Source organism: Stenella coeruleoalba (genome assembly GCF_951394435.1).
Source record: "Stenella coeruleoalba genome assembly, chromosome: 6".
NCBI classification, from domain to species: Eukaryota; Metazoa; Chordata; class Mammalia; order Artiodactyla; family Delphinidae; genus Stenella; species Stenella coeruleoalba.
In genome coordinates this window covers 38,735,016-38,761,433 of record NC_137151.1, presented here as the reverse complement: position 1 = coordinate 38,761,433, position 26,418 = coordinate 38,735,016, and the positions used below count along the sequence as shown (strand labels likewise).

The window sequence follows — 26,418 nt, the reverse complement described above, 5'->3', positions numbered from 1 at the left end:
TTGCTAAGAGAAGACATTGAGCACGAGATTTGAAATTAAACATGGGACAAATCTTAGCTTCATCAACAGCCACATGATTTATATTTAACATCTTAGTCTGTTTTTATAGAGAGAGATGACTAGAATGGACTTCATGGTGTTATTGTGCACAGCAAATGAACAATGTGCTCTATGAATGGACATATATTATTGCTATTATTATCATCCTCGATATTGATGTCTAAAAGAGCACCAACTTTGGTTTTGAATATGGTTTTGAATATGACTGGATATGATTGCTTCTTGATGGCTTTTATTCATCTACTCAATTATGTTCATTGATATCAGATCCTTTGCCTGGTTCTTTGCCAGTCATTGAGATGCAAGGGGAATAAAATACACACTCTCCCCTCAGCCCCATTCCTAGGTCATGCCTACTCCCAAACTACCTGCTGGCTTGAAATATAGTTGAGGCATAAGAAGAGGCCAGAATATCCAAGGACTGGTAGAGTAAAAGGCTGTTTACTTCTTCTGACAGTTTAAAAACATTAAACGGGGGATGGAATGATCCTATTTAAAGATCACTCTGGCCACTATAAATGGGGTGTGGAAGAGAGTACCTGTGGACACAGACATCAGCTGGGACTCCAAGGAGGAGATTACAGTAGGTTTGGTAAACTCTTCGGGGTTGGAGATGGAGAGATAGGGATGAACTTGAGATCCAGAACAGAGGCAACATTGACGTGTCCTGATAGATTTGATATGTGAGGACCAGTAGAGGGAGGAAAACAAGGATGAGTTTATACTGATTCAGGGAAGAGGGACTAAGGTTAGATTAGCTGATCAAGAGATCAGCTTTGGAAATGCTGAATTTGAGATGTTTATGATACATCCAAGCACAGATGTCAGTTAGGTGGTTGGCTAGAGAAAAATGGAATTCCTAGGACAGGTTTACACGGAGATATAAATTTTGGAATTTTTATCAGGCAGACTAGCTAAAAGGGAGAAAATAAAGGGATATTTTACCAAGCTGTGAGACTATCCAACCCATGAGGTCAGAGAAAGAAGAGGGTAATGTATAAAAACTACCTAGCAGAGTGCCTCGTGCATATTTAAATGTAAATAAGAGTTATCTGAGTAATAACTAATTAAAAATGGTATTTGTGCTCACTTCAGATATCCATATAAGATGAATATATATTATGCTAAAAAGTAAAGCAGCTAAATGTCTCTCAAATATTTTAACCATTTGTAGCTACCCAGTGAGTTTCAGTTATGTTTGTAGAGTGCTGTATGATTCCATTGATCTACTAATTAAATTTTGACTTATGTTAATTTTTCCATCTTTTCTGTTTCAGAGACATTGGTAAGTTGTACTTCATGCTTTTATAACCTGAACTACAGTAGAGTTTTCTGAGCCAAAAACCTTTCTTTTTGATTTAGCTGAGCAAGAAGGGAGGCAGAGAACACTGCAATGATGATAAGAAATATATGGGGTGACCTTCTGTTTCCTTCCTCCTCTTGCCTTCTGATTTCGGGTGCTCTGAATGCTTTCATTTGGAATGTAAATCTGCTTTTCAACAAAGGCAGCTTTGATTAAGTTCTGTAAATTCTTGTATGAAATTACAGCCAACTCTCAAGGTCTTCAGTAAATTTGCACATGATTTCGTTTCCCAGCTGTCTTCGGTCTTATTAAAAGCAAGGTCCTTATGAATCCTGCATTTTTCTGGATGGGACACTCTTTTTGTGTCATTTGCTCTTCATTTTTGTATCTACATTTTAAGTTTAGGTGCTTTTCCCCCGATTCTTTTTTTTAAGGTAAGAACTATTTAGAAGAAGAATATTTACTTTGCTTAGTCTATGATGGAAGAAAAGTAACTGGTGTTCAGAATTGTATTCTTACCCATAATTTCGAGATCTATTCATCATTGTTCTATTTGTTTAAATATATTTCTGTCACATTTTAAATTGTATGACTGACAGGGAAACTTGGACATAACAAAATTTTCTGATGCTGAATATAGATGACATGGAGCACTTGCTCAGAGGTCTCAGTACACAGATGCCTAAGCTATTATCTTGGGCCAAATTCTCATTTATTTTGCCAAAAGCACATATCAATTAAGTGGAGTCAGAACTTTCTGCAGTATTACATTCACATTCTGGCTCACTGAATGCATCAACATTAACATTTTTGAGTTTGTGTTTTCCCTTTGAAATATTCAGGCATCCTGTCAGTCATTTTTGTTTTTTTTTTTAATGTATCCTAAAAAAACTTTTCCATACATCCCTGACTTAGTTTTAGTCCACACTTTAATTAACTCAAAATTTGAAAATAAAAACCTTAAGTTATACTGATATAATGTTAGTTTTAGAGAAAGCAAAGAACGTTAGAAAAAAAGTCTCCTTAGCTAGGCCACACTGGGCTAGCTTTGTGCTTTGGCTTTGCACAAAAGCGAAACTTGGTGAACTTGGGCAAGAATTTTTAAATTATTCTTATTGTTGTTTTTTAGTTATTAGTCTGTTAATCATTAATAATAGAATATTAAACTCTGTCTATAGAAAATAATTAGTTGAATATATTAGATGGAATAAGTGAAAAGAAATAAATTTGCTTCATTAACACAGAGTAAACAATTTATGATAGTTTTTGTATTATTACAGAATTTTGGAAGCTGAGACAGTTTTTGTGACTCAGTTTTCTAGAATGGACTATGTTTCCCAGGTCCCTTGTATCTAGAATGCCAAGAATGACTATGTTCAACTAAGCATATGTACACATATGAAAATGAAACTGAGCCTCCAAAAACCTAGTTTCCCTGCCCAGTTTATGATTAACCTCTCTTTCCAAAACTTTATTCCCTTTCTTGTCCAGCCCCTGTTTCCCTCAGGATTGAGGAGTATCAAAGAAACTGAGCAGGACCCTGTGGCCCTTCCTGCTATGTCCCCTGTTTCTTGTTTGTAGAATAAAGAATTTACTCTCCTAGGCTTTCCCTGAGTTCCAAAGAGCAGACTCAAGCAGTTACTAATTAGAGAAGGGAGGGAATGTGGAAACAAAGGAAAAGCAGTCAAGCGAGAGAAGTAATGTTAGCTTAAACAATATTCCTTCCATGATAAAACAGAATCATAGGACTTCTATTTCCACCTCAAGAGATATATATAACAATATGACGCATACCTTTGAGTTGTTTTGCAGAAGCTAAGATGCCAACACAGTGGAGAATGTTCACTACATGCTGACCATAGCACAGCACATAGACCCCAGACTGGTTGGAACCAGAAGGTTGATGATTAAGATCTCTAAAACATTACACTATTACCTCACCACCAACCGATGAAGAATGTCCATGAGCTGATCATGTACTCTGTGACCCTCACCGCTAATGTTGCCTTTAAAAACCCTTGTCTGAAAGTCATCAGGGAGTTCAGGTCATGTAAGCACTAGCTGCCTGTTCTCCTTGCTTGGTGCCCTGCAATAAATGCTGTATTTTCCTTCACTACAACCCAATGTCAGTAGATTGACTTTGCTGTGAGTCAGGAGAGTGGACCTAGTTTGGCTCAGTAACAGTCAAAAGGGCAAAGTTTTCTAGAATATTGATCTGCTTTTGATAACAGATTGTACAGTTTCTTTACCTTTTAAGTAACCATTAAAACTTTCTGTGTTTGCCTTTGAAATCCTTTAAGTGGATAAGTATTATTTCACAGTGAACTATGATCCTATTTGACCAGGTGTTTTGAAACTTTTTTGATAGTTTTGGCAAACTCTCCAAGGATCAAATTCTAATTGAAGTTCTTTTGACCTTTATCGAGCTTTGGGATGTTTCAGAGGGCCCCTGAGGCATCTTAAAAAGAGAGATTAAACTAATTAGGATTATTAGGTATGTTGGGTTGTGTGGGAAGCATTGTCAAGTGAGTGGACATAAACCTTCTTAGGTTATACTGTATGGGTAAATGTCATTAATATAGATATTCTAGAAGTTATATGAAATTTCTAAAATTTCAATATGTCCTGGTATAATGTTATCAGGCATAATTCTAGTTATTATCTTACAATATTGTATATCACAGCAGCAACCAAGTTTCTTTGCCAATTGCATTGTAATCAAGTATTTAACCATGTCTTTTAAAGACAGTCATTTATAGACAGTTGTACTCTGATACTTTTGCAAAAAATATTTCATCTTCAAGATTTATAGAAAGGACTTTAAGTACAGATTTTCTGATAACTTTCAGATTATACCGTTGAACTGGGTAGGAAATTAATCCTAATTGAAAACCTGATGACTTCATAAAACTGTTAGTAGAATCCTAATGGAAAACATGATGACTTCATAAAACCGTTAATGAAAAGGATTATTTACATAGAACTGAGTGAACTAATAAATATGGTTATAATTTGTATGGAGTTTTTTGTCTGAAATGTTGCTGGATTTTAATCTGTGTTTTCCAGATATAAGGAGGCTTTTCCCTTTATGCCAATTATGATGTGGTAATTTGATAAATTATACGTTTTTAAACAGAATTGAAAGTTATCTTTTCTCTCTAACTGATCCCTCCAGAAATTGGAAACTCTTAGGTTCCCAACAGCCTTATCAGGTGAGTAAGGAAGTCCACCACCTGATTGGTGCAGGAATCCCAGAGATATTTTTAGAGACCTTAAGAGAGGAATTCACCAAAATCTATAGGTATCACAGACAGAATCTGATGAAAAGTCTTTGGTGTGGCTTTCCTGGCCTTGAGAGACCTTTTATAAATTTAGTCTGAGATTCCTTATGAAAAGTTTCAGCACAGCTAATTTAAAAGAGCCTATACAATCAATTACATGTATGTAAATAATCAGGCCAAGCTTACTGAAACCAGACTTATGTTACAAACAAATTAGTATTAATTTGGCTATGTTTGATAGAAATGAGGGTAATTTTAAAGATAAAAATATTATGTTTCAGTGGATAGTAAATTCTAGTTTTGTTAATTGAGGTCTGTATTTACTGCCTAAGACTCACTTCCAGATAGCTCCTTGTTGCTATGTTACATTATTGTAAGGCTTAACTGAGTTATTAAAGGACACTTGACTTTTGTTTTGGAAGCCTATCACTGTAACCTATCTTTTGATGAAGATCAGATGTCCCATGGCCTGCAACCAGGAGATTATGCATACTGGAAAAGGCATCATTTAAAGGATGAAAACCTAGCTGAAAGACCCTTATCAGATACTCTTAACTAGCTCATATGCAGTGAAACTGAAGGGAATTTATTCTTGAATTTATATTTCCCACTTAAGAAGGGCCTCTGCGTTGGACTGGTCTAGAGAAAGAACCACTGATCCCAAACAACACCCACAGCAGGACGAGAAGAAGACAATAGCAGTGTAGACGACTGATCCAAGAATCTGGAGCAGGACTGTAAGACTCATCCCACTAATTCAATTGCACTGTTTATCAAATGTTTGTCTCCCTATCAAAATTGAAAGTTATTGCTTTACTTCTAACCATACTATTGCCCCTAATGTTTAGGATGGAAAGAAAATTCTATAGTGAAGTTGTCACAGAGTATAACTCTTCATGACACGTATCACTGCTTGCTTAACTATACTGCTAAAAGCATGTGTGCAATGTTTGTGTGACAATTCAGTATAATTGATAAAATGTATAGCCTATATGTTTCCCCATTACTAAACCTCTGAGCTTGTTCACTATGTCTGAATAGTTTTCCCTCAGTGTGGCTAACTAGGCAAATACATATACATACATATGTATGTGTGTATATACACACACACACACACACACACACATACATATATATACATATATATATATATATAGAGAGAGAGAGAGAGAGAGAGAGAGAGAGAGAGAAAGCTAACATCAAGCAGTCATCCTGGCATCAAGAGACAAGTGTTTTGATCATCAATGCATTCTATCAAAAGATTTGTAAATAAAAGGGGAAATGATAGAAGAAATTTTCACTTATTAAGATATGGGGAAGTCATTCTAGCTCATACATGATTTAAATTAAACCAGAAAAGCCTGTTTTGTGGCCTATTCAACATGCACTGTACATTTGCTTTAACCATTAAGGAAAAGAATACATTTTAAAATCAAATTGGTGTAACTGTGGTTCAGGCATCCGAAATAGAGCTGGGTATTCACTGTGGACATGATTTTACACATGTTCCTGTATTACTGAGAACTTGCATTTTCTGAACTGTATCAGATTCAAGGACACTACCAGGCATTCTCAAAACAATATCTGCTAGAGGCTGCCAACTGCAACCTTATATTCTCAAGATCTCCTCTTGTAACTATTAAATCTACCTCTTACTTTAGGAACGTAGTAGCAAATGAGACAGCTCAAGCTATAGCCTTCCAACAGAAGGCACTATATTCTTCAGCCAGAGTAGTACTAGAAAATAAAATTGCTCTAGGTTAGAATTTAGCAGAAAAAGGAAACATGTGTTTAGAGGCCAACAGCTCCTGTTATATATATATTAATACCACATTAGAAGGTAAGACCTACTTAGATAAAATTAGGCAACTGGCTACCTGGCTACAATAAGGCTCCCCATAAGTACCAGGTCCAGACAGGTTTTCAGACTTATTCTCCTTAATTCCTTAGGGAAATAGATCTATTTTCCAAAGTTTAAGTTCAGGTTATCACTCCCACTACTACTTCTAATTGGGTACCTGATTATAAAGTGTACCATAAGCCGTTGCACCAAAACTGTGGATGGGACTGAGATCCTAATCATGCAAGACTTGGATCCAAGACCTAGAATTTGGGAATATTTGCAACTTGGTGAGCAACACTCCCATTCCCTAAATTGACGTAGGACGACACTCCTTTCAGCAGGAAATAGAGCAGTCATCATCTTGTTCCCTCAAGGATTTGGGGAAATTTAAAACATGAGTGGGGACTGAAACCAAGCCCCAATAAAACCAAGTTCCCCTGCTGAGTTTATGATTAACCTCTGTATTCAAAACTCTATTTCCTTTCTTGTCCCCTCTGACCTCAATCCAGTGCTAACTGAACGCTAATCAACCAGAGTCAGATGACTAAAATTGCTGTTGTTAATAACATCATTACTGTACTAAGATTGCTGTTGTCTACAACACTGTTAATGTACTAAAACTGCTACTGTAGATATCATCATTAAGGTACAAACTCAGGTTGTTCCTCCAGAGCAAGATAAGCTAACAGAGCCCTGAGACATGGACCACCTGACTAGAGAATGGTAAACCAGAGACATCCTGACTCCCAAAACTATGATTAAGAAATGTCACAAGACTATTAATTAACAAAGATTCTTTGTTCTTCCCCTTTAAAAAACTCTTAACCCAAAGACCAGGTTAGAGTAGATCTGAAGCTTGTCTCCCACTCCCTTTCTTGGTACCCCCTGCAATAAACCCTTACTTTGCTGCAAATGCCCGCTGTTAGAGTCTGGCTTTCTGTTCCACAGGTCTCTGTTAGAAACCCGGCTGCATAGCAGGAGGTGCGCAGCAGGCCAGCGAGCAAGGCTTCATCTGCCACTCCCCATCACTCCCCACGGCTCACATTACCACCTGAGCCATCCATGCCCCCCAACCCGCCCATGGAAATTTGTCTTCCAGGAAACCGGTCCCTGGTGCCAAAAAGGTTGGGGACCGCTGGAAAGGAGCAAACAGTGGGGTAGATATCAGGAAATAGATATTTCAGAATATCCTTGTTACAGGTGGAAAAATATTTGGTTACACTGTCACCTAATATACCTTTGAAAGCAAACGACATACTAAGGGGAATTGAAAAAAAAGTCTAAATGTTGAGGTAGTTGGTTTCTCTCTGTTAATATCTTCAGAACTACAGACCCCAGACAATCAAACTCTTATTTTCTTTTCCTATATGGATATCTGATTAACCCAGCACCATTTATTACAGAGACCACCATTTCCCTAACATACTGCCCTGTCACGTTGTGTTACATCAAGGGCCTGCATATGTGTGGGTCCACTCTGTGTTTTCTTTTCCATTGTTTTATATGTGTGCATGATGCAAATACCACATCTTAATTAGGGTAGCTTTATAAGTCTTTTTATGTGGTATTGTTTGTTGTCCTTTAAGATTGATATATTATTATTGGGCCAATCCCTTCTCATATAAACATTAGATTCAAATTTTTAATTTCTAGAAATTTTTTTTTTTCTTTTTTGGAGGCAAAAATTTTGTCTGGGATTGCCCTGACTCTGTAGTTTAGTTTGGAAGAACCGACATATTTAAAATATTGATTCTTCCAAACTGAGAAAATAGAATTGCTCCAAGATTCTTGAAATATGTTAAAATATTTCTCAGCAATATTTTGTAGTTTTCTCTGTATAGGTCCCTGCTCACCTTTCATTACATTTATTCCAAGGTATTTGAGGGTTCTTGATGCAAGCTTTAGTTACATCATTTCTCAAATTTCTTTTCTAATTGTTCCTAGTACATAGAAATATAGTTGAATTTATATATTGTATCCAATAATTGTTAAAGTTATTTTCCAATTCTAATAGTTTGTCTTTAGGTGCTTGTAGATTTTCTAAGCATACCATCATGCCTTTGGTAAATAACAACACATATTTCTTCCTTTTCATACCTAATAATTTGTATATATTTTTGTGGCCTTATTACTGTCTAGGACCACTGGTAAAGTACTGAAAAGTGTATTGATAGTGAACAATTTTATTTGTACACTTAAGGGGAAATTATAGAGGAGGAAAGATCATTTTCCCTCTACCCTTCTATGTTCTTGGTTGAGATCCCCCTTTAATAAAAGACAGATTAACAGGAGGAAAACAAACAGATGCTTAATAAAATGTATACCTCCTATATGCATTGGAGATACCCAGGAAAACAGAGTAACTCTTCAAAATGACCTAAACCACTACCTTAAATACCATCTTCAACTACAGAAAGAAGATGTTGGGGTGGGGGGGATGCCAGGTATGAGACACTATCAGGTAATGCACAGTAAACAAGGGTAATGTGCTTATGCAGAATTAAGTCTTTGTCTTCTTCATTGATAAGAGTTTCTAGAGATATAGTCATTCTTTTCTTCCTGATACCCTTAAAAATGGAGATTTCCCTTATAAATGTAAATTTCTCTTGTAAAAGGGAAACTTAGTCTTGATTTCCAGAGCATTTTCTGTGTCTGCTTTTTCTTAAAATAATCAATTCAAGATCATTCTCATGCCAAAGAGGCATATTGTAGGGTGGAATATTCTGCTGTGCTTCAAAGCCACACAGGGATTTCAGATTCCGTGAAGGTGAGCCGTTAAATGGTAACATGTATAGTCTTTAATAAGCATGAGCGTTAAATAAGTGCCAACTGTTACATGTGATTTAATATGCATTGAGACATATCCAGATCAAAATTTCCAGCCCTAGCAAAAGACGTTTAGTCAATTTCCAAACACCAGAAACCCAAATCAGGAGAAGAAATATGTGAATAGAAGACATGCAGGCTGGAGGTTCTGGATAAAGATTTTTAAGAAGCTTTTGAAATGAGAAGTGAAGGCCGCATTGGGATATAGGAAGCCTGTCAAAGATACAAAAAAATAAAAAGAAATTTAAAAACCATTGCTCTGGACTATTTGTCACCTTCATGGTGTCTCAAGATGTGCAAGTTAAATAAAGAGGCCTGAATTATTTTAAACTGTTTTATTTTCACGTGCTGTGCCATTTTAACTGCAGCAGTGCCCTAGGTATGAACTGCACGGGTCAGGGCAGTAGAAGTATTTGTACACATTAGCTTTATAATTTTCCTACAAATCGGGGAAATTTTGCCCTGTGATGTAAATACTAGGTTTTCACAAGGTACTTCTGCTTGCAGCTGTAGGGGAGAAAATATTTTTTTCTTCCACCCTTCTAGGTCCTTTGGCTGGTCTAACAGTTAAATTGACAAAGACAGATTAACAGAGGAAAAACAAATTTAATTCTATACATTAAAAAAAAAAATTCAACTGAGTAAATTTGAAGATCTAATTCACTTTATCCAATAATTCATGAATTGGGCAGCATCCCATCTAGCAAACAGAAAGGAACTCTGAGGAGATGTACAAAATGGAAGGCTTTTATAAGCAGAAAAAAAGGGAGGAACAAAAAAAGAAGAGCAAATTACTTCATCTTTCTTTGAGGGAAAGAAGGGGTCTATCAGGCAGATTATGTCACTAGTGCTGACTAGGTAATTCCAGACTGACTGGTGAAAGATTACATCCCTGGGAGAGGCTGAAACTGCAATTAAGTCTCAGTGTGCTGACTTGGAGCTTAGCACAAGTGACTCCGTTTTGGGCCTCTTGATTTGGCTTTTGTTTTTTTAACAATTCTCCCCTTTTGATCATGACTCTAAGCTTAACTGAGAGGTGTGATCAAATTTTAAGTCCCGAGGGCTGCTCTCAGCTCTAACTCTGCAGTTCTCACGGTTTTTATTGACCTTTCGTGTGACATTTATGGGTCATAACATTTTTTGCTGACTCCTTATGTTGTTCACAGGTCACGACTTCAGGTTCACCATTTTTTAGTTGGCCATTAACTTCATTTCTTCTTTGATGTTCTAGTCTTAGGGAGATCATTTGTTTGGTGATTAGTGGCAGCAAACATGCACTTAAAGCTTTTGAGAGAATACAACACACCAGGGAGATTACTATGATTATTCTAAGTAGAAAAATTCCCAGTGTCTGAAGTATACTTCAGAGCCATGGTCCTGAAGGCCCAAAACAATCAAAATCAAATAAAGATCAAAGAAAGACCCCACTGAAGGTGTCAATTTTTATGCCAAGTGGGCTTGCTCAATGATCTTATGTAACTGAGTTTCAACTTCCTCAGAAGTGTTAACCCAGGTGCAGCAGGTGGTGTTGGCCAGAGCACAAGCACTTCCTCGCTCAGCTAAAAGATACTGAAGGGCTATCCTATAATCAAAAACAACTTTGGCCAGAGAATCTAAGGATTTTTGTAGTGCAACTATTGCCTTAGCAGCGGATTCTGCAATATTTTCAAGAGTTAAGGAGAGGTTCCTGATCACAGCCTCACTTAAATTTACTTTTTTTTTTCCCTTCATTTAACCAGACTGCTTTCCAGCTCACACCCAGTAGAGACAGCCCCAGTGGAGGGAACTGAGGGCTGAGGGCTGGTGTGGACACAGGGAGGCAAGGAAGGGGGGTAGAGGGGAGGGGGCGTGAAGCACCCAGAACCACAGCGACATGCTTTCCAGAAGAAGCACTGAGGACATGGCAAGCAGGGGACACTGATATCAGGGTTAGGGACCCTCATCTCTGATACCAAGACCAGAGCCTCCTGGGTGGTGGTGTTTCCCCGGCCCGGGGCAGAGCCTACCTGACACCTCCCTCAGCACTAGAGCCCAGGAGAATAAGCCAGGTCACCGGAAAGGGCAGGGAGGAACCCAAGCTATTTTTTTCAAAGTATGGGCCTGCCCCAGTCCTGTTGGGTGGTGGGGACGAGAAGGGGAAGAGTGACGGGGGCCAAGCTCAGGGCAGGACTACTTTAGTTACGCTCCGGAGGCTCCGTATGAAACAGCTCCAGGCAGGAAGCCTGCCTTCTCCCAGAATGGGGAGGAAGTCAGGTCGCAAGTTTGCGAGGCCAGGAGCTCAAAGGGCAGCTGCAGCCAGTAGAGAAGTTACCCAGCACTTGCGGCTCCTTGCCCCAAAGCACACGCCCTCGCCTGCGGGTCACTCTTCTCCAAAGCACTAAGGGGCGGTTTAGGGGCGGAGCTAAGGGCGGAACTAAGGCGCAGCGCAGGGAATCCTGGGACTCTGCGCCACGGCGCCTCGGGGAAGCGTCGCGCTTCTCTCTCCAGGCCCCGACTGGTCTCTGCTGCATCCTCCCGCACCTCGTCTTAGTGCCGGCCCACTGCCACTGATGTCTGGCTGGGACCTGTGCTAGCTGCCGTTTCAGCTCTGCCCGTCGACCTGTATTTACTTCACCCCAGGGAAGTTGGGTTCTGCCAGAGGAAGCAAATCCTGAATCATGAATGCCTTCTGGTAAGTCTTTTCCAACTCACCCCTGTAAATTAAGGGGACTTGACCAATGGGGTGTCTCAGTTTGTTTGTGAACAGTTAGGGGCGCAGTAAGGTAACCTAAGCGGCATTTCCCAGTTATGCGTCAGTCCTCTAGGCATCCCTAGGCCCAAGGAGAATGATAACCACCACAGAAAAAAATAAATCCTGTTGGGGCCCAAAGCATCGCCTCTAGGGAGCATTGTTAATGAACTCTAGCGTCATGGTCATGGACAGATTGAAGTTTTGATGACAAATCCAGCAGTCTGAAACTTTACCCCCTTAGCAATGGACTGGGAGATATGGAGATGAAATTATCTTTCCAGGCCAATGCCAAAGACAAGAAAAGAAAAAGAAGAAAAGAGGGTTTTAGGTTTAAAGTATGAAGTCTTGATCCCGTATCTTGGGAGGAAGCAGTCTACATTGATGTCAGCTGTTTCTCATTCTTGTCAATTTGATTTGGAGGTCTTCAGCGTCTGATCAGGAATAGGTGCCAGGTGGAGCGTTTTTCAGCTGTGAGATGTGTGTCCAAGGTTCAGATCCCTGAAATTTGGCTGCCATGGACTTAGTATAGTCCCTTCCAAGGAGGTTCAAGCAGAGTCCTTGTTCTTAATGATTCCAAATCGTTAAGTGTGGGAGAAAGTTGGAAACATTTGTTTGGAGAGTCATGGTCAGATATTTGAGGAAACTGAATTCAAAATCTAGTCCAGTTTACAGGTATATAATAAAACGTCAAAGACAACAGCATTAGAATCTAATATTTACAAAGGTGGAAATATAATTTTTTTCTACAGTTATCCCCATTTTTTCCCACAGATAATCACAGTAAGACTAATTTATTTGAATTAAATTTGGCCTGATTATTTTCATAATTTTAGCAAGAACTTATGCAAATAACTATATTGCCATGAAAATATACTCAAGAATTTCTGAATTCTAGAGGGGTCAGATAGGAAGAAAAAATAAATGTTTCATCTTTGTTTACAAAGGTATGCTTTACCAAGTTGCTGTAAGCCATAGTAAGAGAAAAGAAAAAAAGTTGCTTTAAATCTGGAAAAAACAAAACATCAAGGAACCAGCAATGTTTCAAGCAAAAAAAATATATATATATATATATATCATAAAATAATTAGTTATCCTTCTAAGTTCATTCAGTTCTTTGTAAGTAATACTTGTTCTGCTTGAATCTAGTTCAATTTTATTGTCTTGTAGTTATCAGAAATCTGTACTTGTCAAAATCTTTTCCACGAATTTCCTTGAAGACAAAGCACTTTTATAGGGACAGTTTTGCAAAAGCATCTGAGTAAGACAGTGATTCTCTGTAAATGACAAAGAAATATGCCCATTGTTAAAGATTTGATGAGAATTCATTTAATAAGGACATGTAGTTATTTCTGTGATATACATTTTAAGATAATAACTGAAATTATGAATGATAATGTTATGCCAGGACATACTAGATTTCCAAGAAGTTTCGAGACCCTTATACCTAAACAAATAAAATGTAAAATATTAGTATTACTTTTTATTTGACAATGCTTCCCATGCAATTTAACATATCAAATAAGCCTAATTAGTTTAGTAACTCCCTTTTTATAAGAAGAGAGAACAAATCTTTTGAGATGTACCAGGGACCCTCTGAAAAATCTGAGTTGGTTCAGGGTCAGAAATACTTCATTTGGAATTTGCTTTTGGGAAAATTTGTCAAAAATATTAAAAGGTTTACATAATGGAAAACAATATTTTTAAAAAGTGTTTGTATATATACAGCTGAATCATGTTGCTGCACAGCAGAAATTAACACAACATTGTAAATCAACTATACTTCAATAAAAAAAATTTAAAAAAGGAAAAAATATTAAAAGGTTTAAAACCCTTGTTCAAATAGTATCATAGTTCACTGTAAAACAATACTTAGTTATCCATTTAACCATAATGACAATTAAAGTCTTCAAGGGCAAATAGAGAAAGTTAAGTTGTACAAAAATAAAAAGGAAAGAAAGAAATTTAGCTATTTTAATAGGGAAGACTCAATTTTATTAAGTAATCAAAGACCATAAGTAATCAAAGACCGTAAGTAATCAAAGATAAAAACAACAAACACAGGAAATTGTTTTGATAAAACACAGAATTTTCACTTTCTAGACAGATCATTTAAAAGGTAAAAAACAAACAAAAAATACTTTTGTTTACAATTTCTTATTAAGAACTGATCAAAATTCCAATAAAACTTGTTCTTCCAACAGAGAAAACCAAATTCAAATATTGCACCAGTTTACTTTTGATATTAAAACTTGTGATTATCAACTTTTTAAAAATAAATTTATTTTAATCTTAGCCAGCTTGATGAAACATAAATTTTTTCCCTGAGATTTCCTTTCCACAAACCTCTACAATTTTGTCCTGATTTTCCTTTTCTCCCATTCTGAAATAATCAGTTTTACTTTATGACAAAATTACTTTCTTTTTCTTCATCAAAAATTTATCTCCATTCCTCATACCTTTTTATTACTGAAAACACACATCCTACTTTTCTTGCATATACGGATGCTTCCCTTATTATTTCTAGTAACTTTATATATATTTATATTTAATTATATATTTATGTAAAGTATTTGTTTACATTTTACATATTTTTATATTTTTGATATATTTAACCCTAAAAACCTTAATTTTTACTGAAAATAAAGATGTAAAAAATTGTGAACTGTCTATTATATTAGCATCCTATGGCTTGACAAATTAATACTTCTTATAATTTTTGGAAGCATATGCTTTCCATAGTAAATTTTTCAGAGTGGCACAAAACCTGTACTAATAGACCCAAATATCTGTAGTTCCTCTATTAAAGGAAACCAAAAGTGAATAAACCTGTCTTCAGTAATTAGTATTTCAGCCTTTTATCTTATTTAGAAATTACTTGGATACTTAATGACTACCCGTCATTTAATTTAACAGCAAAACTAAAATTTCAGGTTACCAAAAGAATTTGGGGAAACTATTTTAAAAATTACCTAAAAGCTTTTATCCCACTTACATCTATTTAATATACTTGTTCTCAATAATTATATATAGATTACTTATGAAAATTTTATTATACAAAGTTATTTTTCTTGCCGACGTGTTTTGTAACAGAGATGACAAACTTACTTTACTAGTAAACGCAGGTAGAAAAGAGTTGCACATCTGTATTAATTTTAATGTTGGTAACTCTAATAAAGACATTTATTTTAACTAAACCAACAAACTTAAAGTAGCTTTTATTTACTAAAGATTATCTCAGATCACATGGACTTGAAAAACATTTGGATTAGATCTTATTCTATTTCTAAACATTTTATGAATATATAATTCACATGTGTTTAATTTTCTTTAGGCCAACTAAGTAGAGCCCTTTTACAAATTAATTTTAGTAATACCGTATGAAGGTAGAAAATACCACACATCTATTCTATATATATATATATTTAGAGAGAGAGAGAGAGAGAGAGACACACACACACACACATAAACATATAGACAGATGCAAACAGAACCTTACAGCTTCCAATTTAAAATTACTGCCAGGAATCAAGCACAATAATACAGAACTCACTAGTTTTAAAAGAAGTTGGGTCTAAGTTGTTTTTCTGGCAGGTGGAATAAATTAAGGTTACCTGCTCATATGGCTAAAGTTTTTATTAATATTGGTGGCTCAGAGACACAGGGAAAAAAAAATGCAAGTTCTTCCAGGAAGGACTTTGAATTGTTTCTGCAGCCACATACCTGGTTTTCCAGAAATTTGTAAGATAAGGATAGTTGCCTTTAATTCCTCAAGAAATTGGGTTGTAACTTAAATGACATCATAGGTTGATCCACCCATAAAGTCTTTTACAAAGGTTTCAAAAGGTCCCCCAGTATATAATTTTATTTTAGCTTAGGGGAGAAGGTCTAAAAAATTTCCTGTCAGTCTCTGAATATCAGCTTTCAATTTTGCCAAATTTCTGATCATAAAGTTATGAAATTTGTTCAAATATCTTGTCAGGTTTCAGCCACGACAAACAGTAAATATTTCTGGCATGATTAAACAACACACTGGACTAAAGAGGCATCCCCAAACAGGGTGTAAAAGAGGTTTTACCTCTCTCTACCAGGTTTATAGACAGAGATCCTGTAGTGCTGACTCTAAGAATTCTCACCCTTCACTGGCTTCTGTCAGTTTTTCCAGCATTCCATCTGCAGGTTCTGAGTGGGATTTAAAGTAGAGTATATCTTTGGTATCTGTCAGAATTTGGCAAGGTTTTTCATTAGTTTTAATTTTTCTTTCACCTTGTCTGATTAAGAAAATAATGTAGCAGTTTTCTAGAAAATCCCTCAGAGTCCCATCAACTCTGAGAAGGGCCCTTAAGGGGGCCCTCCTTCAAGAGTAGGTATGGGGGTGTCTTGAAGGCCACTAACATGGTGGAGTTCTGTTTATGGCTGTATAATCTCCTAAGAATGGAAAGACAATTCAGACAGAGAAAATGAAAATGTAAAGGAGGGTGGAGAGCAGTAGGAGATGTGTCAGTCTTTTATCTTTTGTTTTAGGTACCTCTTCTGTCTTTAATTTTTATTAGCCTTTTGCAGCAGATTCTTTTGTGAAGCTGTTTTGGAATCTTGAAGCCTTTTGGGGTCTACTGCATGACAATTAAAGTTGATATCTCATTGTGTTTGCTTAATTTGGGAGCCCTCACTTCTATGTACACTTCTTAAATGCTCTTATCTAATTGGAGCATTCCTCATAATGATCATAATTTCCCTGAGAATTGGCGGCGGTTTGGTAGGACCCTTAGCTGCAAATGGAGTGCAACCCATATTTCTGTCTGGTCATATTTTGGGGCCCCCAGTCTGATGGTTACCAAGCCAAGTTCTCAGGACACAAAATTCTAGGTTGTCTTTAGTAAGATTTCAGCCATTTTTATAAATATTTGTAGCTTCTGGGACCATAGTTCTTAAGCAGATGTGCTGGAAGGTGACACACTTAACTCTTTGGATTTTAAAGATCCCGTTTCATTTATTTATTTATTTACTTATTTATTTAGCTAAGCCTTTCGGTCTCTCAGAGCCAAACTAATATCTAAATGGGATGTACAGCTGGGTTGGAAATTGTATGATGTGTTACAGCATACTTCATTGCCCCAAAATTTTCTTGAGGTTTGTGGGTGACCTACTGTTAATCTAACATGTTCTGTGACCAATTTGTCCTAATACAGGAGTCTTTGAGTTAGGTGGCAAGCACTATAACAGCTTTTTTTGTTGGTTTCTTTGTTTTCTTACGGTACGCAGGCTTCTCACCGCTGCGGCCTCTCCCGTTGTGGAGCAACAGGCTGCCGACGCGCAGGCCCAGCGGCCACAGCCCACGGGCGCAGCCGCTCCGCGGCACGTGGGATCTTCCCGGACCGGGGCACGAACCCGCGTCCCCCGCATCGGCAGGTGGACCCCCAAACACTGTGCCACCAGGGAAGCCCTATAACAGCTTTTAAATGCTTGATAAGTTCTCACCAATTTTACCACTTTTTTTTTTTTTTTTGGTTTTCTGAGATTCCCATTAACGATAACCTTTATTTACATAAAACACACTAGACCCAATTCAGCTTAAGTCAGACTTAGTCAGACTCCAGACCTAGTCCAGTCCTAGTCCAGTCCTGGACCCAGTTCAGTTCCAGGCCCATTCTGGTTGTTAAGCTGAACTCAGTTTGATTCCGGCTGGTAACCACCACCACTTTCCAACCTGGAATTTGGAAACTGGGGAAAGGACTGAACCAGCAGACCCCAGAGAATGAGATCTGTGGACTGATTCCAAACAAATGGGAACTGCAGCTGCCACCAACAGATCCCAACTTGGAAACTGGGGGCAGAACCAAGGGCTTCTAACCAAATGGAAAACTTTTCCAAATGGGAAAGCCAATTAGATTGGGAGCTCAACAAAAAGAGTGGAGCTCAGAACCAAGAGGAATTTACTCATGGCCTTTGGAAACAGAGACAGGCCTGTGTTTCTCATTGTCTCCAAAGGCAACAGAAGTTCCTTTTGGATTCCATTTTGGCCATCAAATCTGTTAAAAAAAAAATTCAACTAATGAATTTGAAGATCTAGTTGGCTTTGTTCAATAATTCATGAATTGGGCAGCATCCCAACTAGCAAATAGAAAGGAGCTCCAAGGAACTGTACAGAATGGAAGATTTTTATGGGCAGAAAGGGAGACAGACAAAAAAGAGTGGATTACCTCATCTTTGGGGGGAAGATGTAAGGTGTTTATCAGGTGGATTACCTCACTAGTAATGACCAGGTAATTCCAGACTGACTGGCTAACGGTTACATTCCTGGGAGATGGAGAAACTCTAGTTAAGTCTTGGTTTACTTATGTGACTCCATTTTCAGCCTGTTGTTTCTTTTTTTCACAATACATCCAGAAGCTCCACAAAGATCTGAGGCCTAAAGGCAGTCAGGCAGTTGAAGCTTATATGCTGTATTTAGCTAAGAAATGGGATATGGGCCTGGAGCTTCAAAGGGGAGGAGGGCAGCTCACAGGAAGATGAGCAGATTTTGGTAACCAGATGTATGCCCCACCAAGCAGTAAGTCTTTCAGATAAAAAAGTTATTTCTGGTAATAGCTCTCTTTCTGGGCCAGGCCCCCTATCTAAACTATTTCAGGCAGTTAAGAGAGAGGTAAAAGTTGTTCCTGAGTCTGTCAGGTCTTGAAGGCCTTCAGCTCAAAATAATTCACGTGCAAAAGTGGCACATTTTGAGGTGGCATGTTCTGCTTCCCTTCACTGCTTACCTTAGCAGTATACTTATTCCTGTTCACGTTCCTAATTTTCTCACATCCCTTCTTATGAACACATAAAATTAGCCCTTACATACTCAGGTTTGATCTATAGAATATTTTGCAGCAAATACATAATGGACAGGTATTTCCATTCTGGAACTTACGTTCATAATGTTGTTTATAATGTTTCTAAAATGGAGATTTTTTATTCTTTCGCTACTGCAGTAACTGAGGAAGTCGGGCTTCTCTGATAGCTACTGGTTACTAAGGGAGTCTGATTCATTTTCATCAATATCTAATGGGACCATGTAAAGTTATCTGTGCAAAATGAAAATAAAAAGCAAAAGGAAAAAGTCCAACTTTGTTATTGCCTGTTAATAGTTATTGGAGGAACAGAAATGGTCCCGTAAACAAAGAAATAATGTATAATTTAAGCTACATTTCTAAATAACTGATCATCAAGCAGCAGCCTGGCATTATGGAAGCTAATTCACCACTGCTGCCCAGCAAATCTTTTATCTCAAAGAGAACTCAACAGAGATCAGATTGTTTTGGTTTGGTTCCTCCAAGAAGCAGACTCTGAGTCAAGAATATGGATATAAGTTTTTCATTTGGATGTAATCCAAGAAAACATGGAGAGGTGGAATAAAGATGAGCTTAAATTCTTTAACACTTTTTCTGTTGAGAATGAGGTCTATTTATTCACTGACATATGCATGTTTTAATGTATACTGGATACTTTGATCAAGGAATAGACTAGAAATGTATGACATAAGTGTTGCTGCATAATTACTGAGACTAAATCAAGAATCCTACTGCTTTTGCCTTAGAATTTTGGAGCAATTTCTCTGGGTACCCTGGGTCACCATAGAAAAGGTCAAATGTATACTGAGACTTCCCTGTTGGAGAGGTCCCATGTTAATTCCACAGCACATATTTCCTGTTCTATCTTCATGATCCTATGGTCAGAGAATGCTTTTAAGCAGATAGTTTGGGGAGACCGTTAGTGTGAGAGGGAACTACCTGTAGGGGGCCTTTAGGGTAAGAACATGGTTATGGTACCAAACATGTGGATTTAGTTCCCAAATGTTTGATTAAAAGAACCCTTTGAGTGACTTTACTTATAGTTTCTGTGATTCATTCATGATTCAGGATTTTAAAGCCTCTTATTATCCTGAACTTTGTACTGGGTCAGAACCAGAAGAAAAACTGTTATTGGCCACAGATATGAACTTGGCCTTTGTCACGAGTGAGAAAAAGGAAAATAAAAGGCATGGAAGGCTTACGTAAAATACATATGTGACCTCCTGTTGTGTCATAAACAGACAAGACATTGGGAGTATACCAAAAGAGCAAGATTACAAAGAATTCTTCCTGTTGGGCAGAAAGAAGGGCCTGAGGTTAATCTGTCTCAGATACCTGATTCTCTTGTGTCTACCTTTATGCTTAAAGCTGAAACTTTTTTTTGTTTTTTCTTGGTAAATAAGGACAAAGTTCTTCCTGCAGAGAGGGTAAATGTGTGCTAGAGGAGGTGCAGATGTCTAAGGAGGAAACAGTGCTGGTGGGTAGAATGGCCCAGAGTTATTACAGGGTTATCAAGGATTAACAAAAGGGTTACAAACCTTGTACTGATCTTAAGTTCTTTTAATTTTTAATTGTACTAATATAACCTATTGAAAGCAACACAAGTCACTATATTGCTGTCTCCCACCATGACAAACGGAGGAAAGCCGCATCCCCAGCAGGAGGACATAATCCATGGTCTCCAGGGTTTAGAGGTAGTCAGTCCATGCTAATTTAGGAAGAAGAGAGTCTCTTCAGCAGCCTGAGTCCCAGAAAGCTTGGATAGTTCTTCCCCATGAAGAGAGAGGCCGATTTTCCATTAGCAGGTGCCAGTGAGAACAACAGTGACAGCTTTGCTAGATAGTACCTTAATTGTGTCAAGACTCCACTAAGAAACAAAACAAAACAAGACCAGTAATTTTCCTTTGGTCCAGTTGAATGGAGTTAAAGTTGTGATTTGTTGACTCCAGATGTGCCCAGCTGTTTGACTCTTCACTTCATTACAACAAATAAACCCACTAATTCAACATTCAAACCAACATTTACATCATTATAACAAAATGATGAACCTTCTAGGAATGTGTTCGACTGTCTGGTGACTGTCTCTGAGGTTTCTCATGACATGATACATGAAAAAACTAAGAAAACCAGGCTCAAGAAAGGTTTTCCTGGGAATTATTCTCACTGAAATATATTATAAACCTAATGGTAAATGTGTCTTTTAATGCAGATACCTGAAATGCTACAGTGCTTCATACATATTAAAGCAGTTAAGAACTACAGCAATGGCTTCCTTGTGACTATGTCTAATCACAAGGTATTTCTTACCTTGATTCTACCTCCTTTTTACTTTGCACTTCAGAGTGTTCGGCTAACCCTGGAATATTGCCATTTAACAACTTAGCTATTGCACAGTACAGATAAGGTGTTGGTGACTTAAAGTATTGGTTGATCCTATTTCTTTCCAGTAACTTCAGTCAATGATGTTGAATCATGTAGTATACTTGTTATTGCTTTTGCTGTCTTGATAAATCCTGAAGATTAAGTTTCTTTCATTTTCTTCTCAACAGACCATTTGGTCCTTTCTGTTATCGCTTAGTTTTGTCTGATTTAATGGCAGTTTTGTTGATCACTTGTCTGCAGTTTCTGTTACTACCGCTGTTCTTTTCATTTAATTATTTAAATGATTACACCATTTTCCCTTAAAATAGAGGTTCATTTGTAAAGTCCTGTCAGCCTCTCACACCTTTAATGATGTTTATTACAGCAAGAAGCAAGATTTATTTCAGATTTGTCTCTCTTTCTCTCTCTCTCTCTCCATTTCTGTCTCTCTTTCTGTCCTGTAAAAATCTTTGAGAATGAGCACTGAAACAATAGTGTGATGAAAAATGTCAGTTGAAAACTTGTGGTTCTATCTTTTGTTGCTGGTAACTTTAGAAACTTAATAACTGAGAATTAATCACTGAAGGCATGACTTAGAATCTGGACGATGAGGTGAAAAATAGAAACTAGAGGCTAAATTAAAATATTCTAAAACCAAATGCTTTTTTAAAATCCAGACGAAAAAATATATGGTTGCATCATTTCTAATTTATTTGACATATTATGAGACTCAGGCTTATACTTTTCTCATACAATTGCATAATACTGAGAGTCTTCATGTAGGCATAAGTACAGGAAAAGCTTTATGAGACAAAACTTATTAGATACTGTGTTTGGAAAACTCTCGTACCATTTCTGATCAAAGAAAAGAAGTTATGGGGGAGTGTGTTACGGAGAATTAGCTTCTGTCTGTCCCATAGATACTATATTCCTACAACATTGGGGAATGTAGAAACATAGATATGCCTCATAATTGAAATGCCTGTTGGTGTATATCTATTTCAAGCCTCAGTCTGCACCACATATTCTTTCTATGTGGTGGAAGCAGCTCTGTGACCGCCAAAGATTCATGGCCTTTTTCCATAGTATGGAGTAGGTGCTGGCAGAAAGCTCTTCAGCCAAGCATGTATTTTTCAGTCCTCTTATCTCTAAGCAGATACATGATTAACTCTGGCTAATGAAATGGGAGCAAAAATGAGTATCATCTCTTCAGCAAGAGAGTTATGTATACTATGTGGCTTTCTCATGCTTTACCCCAAAACGGTGTGAAACTTGTTGGCCCCATGTGGAAGACTTCAGCATTATGAATGCAGAGGGTCTGAATCCTTGAGTCTGCTTGGAGGAAAGCTGTCTAACAAAGCACATCTGTTTAGGTTGGTACATTTTTTTCTGTAAAATCCCACTTTGTAAGTATTTTAGGTTTTGTGTGTCCCAGTCTCTGTCTCTTAATAGGTTGTGGGACAGATAGGTCTGTGGTCATGGTTTGCAAATCCCTGTATTAAGCTATTGAAATTTAAAGGCTTTTGTAACAGCAGTTAGCATATTCAGATTAATGTACTATGTAACAGGGGTTAGCAAACTTCATCCCCAAGCCAAATCTAGGCTGTAGATGGTTTGTATAAATAAAGTTTTATTTGGACACAGCCATACTCATTCACTTCCACTGTCTCTGTGACTGCTTTTGCACTACAAAGGCAGAATTGAGTAGTTGAAGCAGAGACTATACTGCCAGCAAAGACTAAAATATTTGCTATCTGTACCTTCTCAGAAGAAGCTTGCTGATCTTTTTCACAACTTTGGTAATAGTTTCCCTGTCTATAAAAGTACTTCTTCATTAATATGGCAGTCACAACTCTCAAGGCAGCTAATTTTATAACCTGACAAATTTCTCCCACACATTAAGCCCAAATCTCTTTTAATGTAACATCTATCCTTTGATCCTAGTTCTTGCCCTGTAACCTCACAGCATAAAATGTTTCCTTTTCAATAAAGTAGACTCTCAAACATTAGAGTACTTTTGAAAAGAGGAAAATGAGTTACAGGGAGATATAGCACTCATTCAGCTCAAAGAGGAATGGTTTGCTCTCCTTTCCTTATAATTTTTCAACTTATTTGTTAGAACCTAAAAAAGAAATACCTAGTTCAAATTGACCTCAAAAGTGAGTTCTTCACGTATAAATCTCAAATTCTGAAAAAAAAATAATAATGTTCAGTTTTATGCTTCTGTGGGAGACGTTGGTTATATTTCCTTTTGCTTTAATGACATTAAGGATGAGATTGTATAATGTGTAACGATTAGCATTTAATAGTGAGACTGTGGGGTCAGAATGACCTAAAGTCTAAATATGACTTTGTCACTTGTAAACTGTGTAACTCCAGGCAATTTTCTTAAGTCCATTATGTTTCACTTTTCTTGTCTGTGTAATGGGAAAATTATTACTTAGAAATACTAGCTCTTAGGTGTGTTTTGAGGATTAAAAGAGACAATAAATCTGTAATGTTCTGTGCTATCCCAAACACATCAGGAGAATTAAGAAATTGTTATTTATTATGGTGCTAATGCATGCTTTCATTTTTCATCTATATGCACTAGGAATAGCATCTTTTTTTTTTTAACATCTTTATTGGGGTATAATTGCTTTACAATGGTGTGTTAGTTTCCGCTTTATAACAAAGTGAATCAGTTATACATATACATATGTTCCCATATCTCTTCCCTCTTGCATCTCCCTCCCTCCCACCCTCCCTATCCCACCCCTCCAGGCGGTCACAAAGCACTGAGCTGATCTCCCTGTGCTATGCGGCTGCTTCCCACTAGCTATCTACCTTACGTTTGGTAGTGTATATATATCCATGCCTCTCTCGCTTTGTCACAGCTTACCCTTCCCCCTCCCCATATCCTCAGGTCCATTCTCTAGTAGGTCTGTGTTTTTATTCCTGTCTTACCCCTAGGTTCTTCATGACATTTTCTTTTCTTAAATTCCATATATATGTGTTAGCATACGGTATTTGTCTTTCTCTTTCTGACTTACTTCACTCTGTATGACAGACTCTAGGTCTATCCACCTCATTACAAATAGCTCAATTTTGTTTCTTTTTATGGCTGAGTAATATTCCATTGTATATATGTGCCACATCTTCTTTATCCATTCATCCGATGATGGACACTTAGGTTGTTTCCATCTCCGGGCTATTGTAAATAGAGCTGCAATGAACATTTTGGTACATGACTCTTTTTGAATTATGGTTTTCTCAGGGTATATGCCCAGTAGTGGGATTGCTGGGTCATATGGTAGTTCTATTTGTAGTTTTTTAAGGAACCTCCATACTGTTCTCCATAGTGGCTGTACCAATTCACATTCCCACCAGCAGTGCAAGAGTGTTCCCTTTTTTCCACACCCTCTCCAGCATTTATTGTTTCTAGATTTTTTGATGATGGCCATTCTGACTGGTGTGAGATGATATCTCATTGTAGTTTTGATTTGCGTTTCTCTAATGATTAATGATGTTGAGCATTCTTTCATGTGTTTGTTGGTAGTCTGTATATCTTCTTTGGAGAAATGTCTATTTAGGTCTTCTGCCCATTTTTGGATTGGGTTGTTTGTTTTTTTGTTATTGAGCTGCATGAGCTGCTTGTAAATTTTGGAAATTAATCCTTTGTCGGTTGCTTCATTTGCAAATATTTTCTCCCATTCTGAGGTTTGTCTTTTGGTCTTGTTTATGGTTTCCTTTGCTGTGCAAAAGCTTTGAAGTTTCATTAGGTCGCATTTGTTTATTTTTTTTTTAGGAATAGCATCTTGTTGCCATGTTGCCTACGTGTTGTCATGCAAGTATCACGGTGTGTGTGGATTTTGAAAGTTTGTATTGAATTCAGTTAACAATTAACTTATGTTAAGACCATCCTAACTCTTGTGCAATTCTTTAATGTTTCTTTACAAATTCTACAGTATGATCATATATTCATTTGTGCATATGTATTCCTAAACATTATTTTGGTGTGACTGTTATACAATTTTCACTTGTTTTGGGGACATGGTATAGTTCTTATACAGACCATCTCCCATTTGCTGCCTTCATTATTTATTAGGCTAAAATGAGAGTCATAGATTCTTAGAGTGAATGCGAATTTAATCTAATGATACTCCGTTTAAGGCATAAATAGCTGCAACAAGATTAATTTAGTATTCAACAAATATTCAGAGTGTCTGATCTGCTCCTCACAGAGTTATCATCATGTTCTCTTGGAACATTCATTCTAGTGGAGAAGAAAGACAATCAACAGGTTAACAATAAATAAGAGAGGACAATGTGGTAATGAGATCAGGGTTACTTTTCCAAGAATAATCAAAGGAGATACCCCTTATCACTAAGGCTCTGTTCAGTTGCTACCTTCTCAGAGAGAAGATGCAAGGGAAGAGCACACCAGGCTAAGAGAACACTGAGTAAAAACTCCTTGAGTCAGAAACAGGAGTGTGGGAAAAAATAGTGTCAAGTGGCAAGTCGTCATCTTGGCATGGCTTAAAAGTATATATCCCAACTGGCCTCATCAATAGAAAGTTCTTACTGTAAGAAAATATGTCTTCTTTTGCTGCTTTCCAGTTTTATCTAGTTTACCTTTGGAACTGTGCAGTAGAGCCTAATTCTTCTAATATTTGTCTTCTTTAGCTTTAAACTTCCTCAGTATTTTTCAACATTGCAAGATAGTGTAATAGGAAGTGTCCTGGCTTTGTTGTTAGATAAACACCAGCTCTGATATATATTAGCTATGTGGTCTCGACATAATCTTTCTTAGCCTCAGTTTTCTGTCTTGTAAAGTAAGGATAATCACACCTAGCTTCCAGGAATATTGTGAGGGTTAAGTGAGAAAACTGTATAAAGTACAAAGATAGCACCAGGCACATAGCATGTGTTAAATGAAAGGTAGATCAGAAAATAACAGTTATTGCATTCTCTTTACCCTTGACTTATGGTAGCTCTCCTGTTTGTCGGTGTTCCTCTGAAAATGGCAGTGCCCAGAATTTAGTACAGGACAGGGTGCACTGAGGTCATTAATTAAGGACTATTGCATTCTTTGTGCTTTACACTTTATAATTGAAGCCTAGGATGCCTTAGTATTTTTGGCAAGTATATGGTACTTATATTGACCTTACTGTAAACTAAAATCTGTGTCTTGTTTGCATATGTCTGTC

At 37.3% G+C, this 26,418-nt stretch overlaps 1 long non-coding RNA gene across 1 annotated transcript in view; it reads left to right on the top strand.

Annotated features, from left to right (window-relative positions):
• Window positions 1-11,752: 11,752 nt before the first annotated feature.
• The window catches only part of LOC307187983, an 85,074-nt gene continuing 70,408 nt past the window's right edge, over window positions 11,753-26,418 (top strand). The window contains exon 1 of the long non-coding RNA XR_013828775.1: window positions 11,753-11,984. This is a non-coding gene — a long non-coding RNA (uncharacterized lncRNA). The remainder of the gene's footprint in view (window positions 11,985-26,418) is intronic.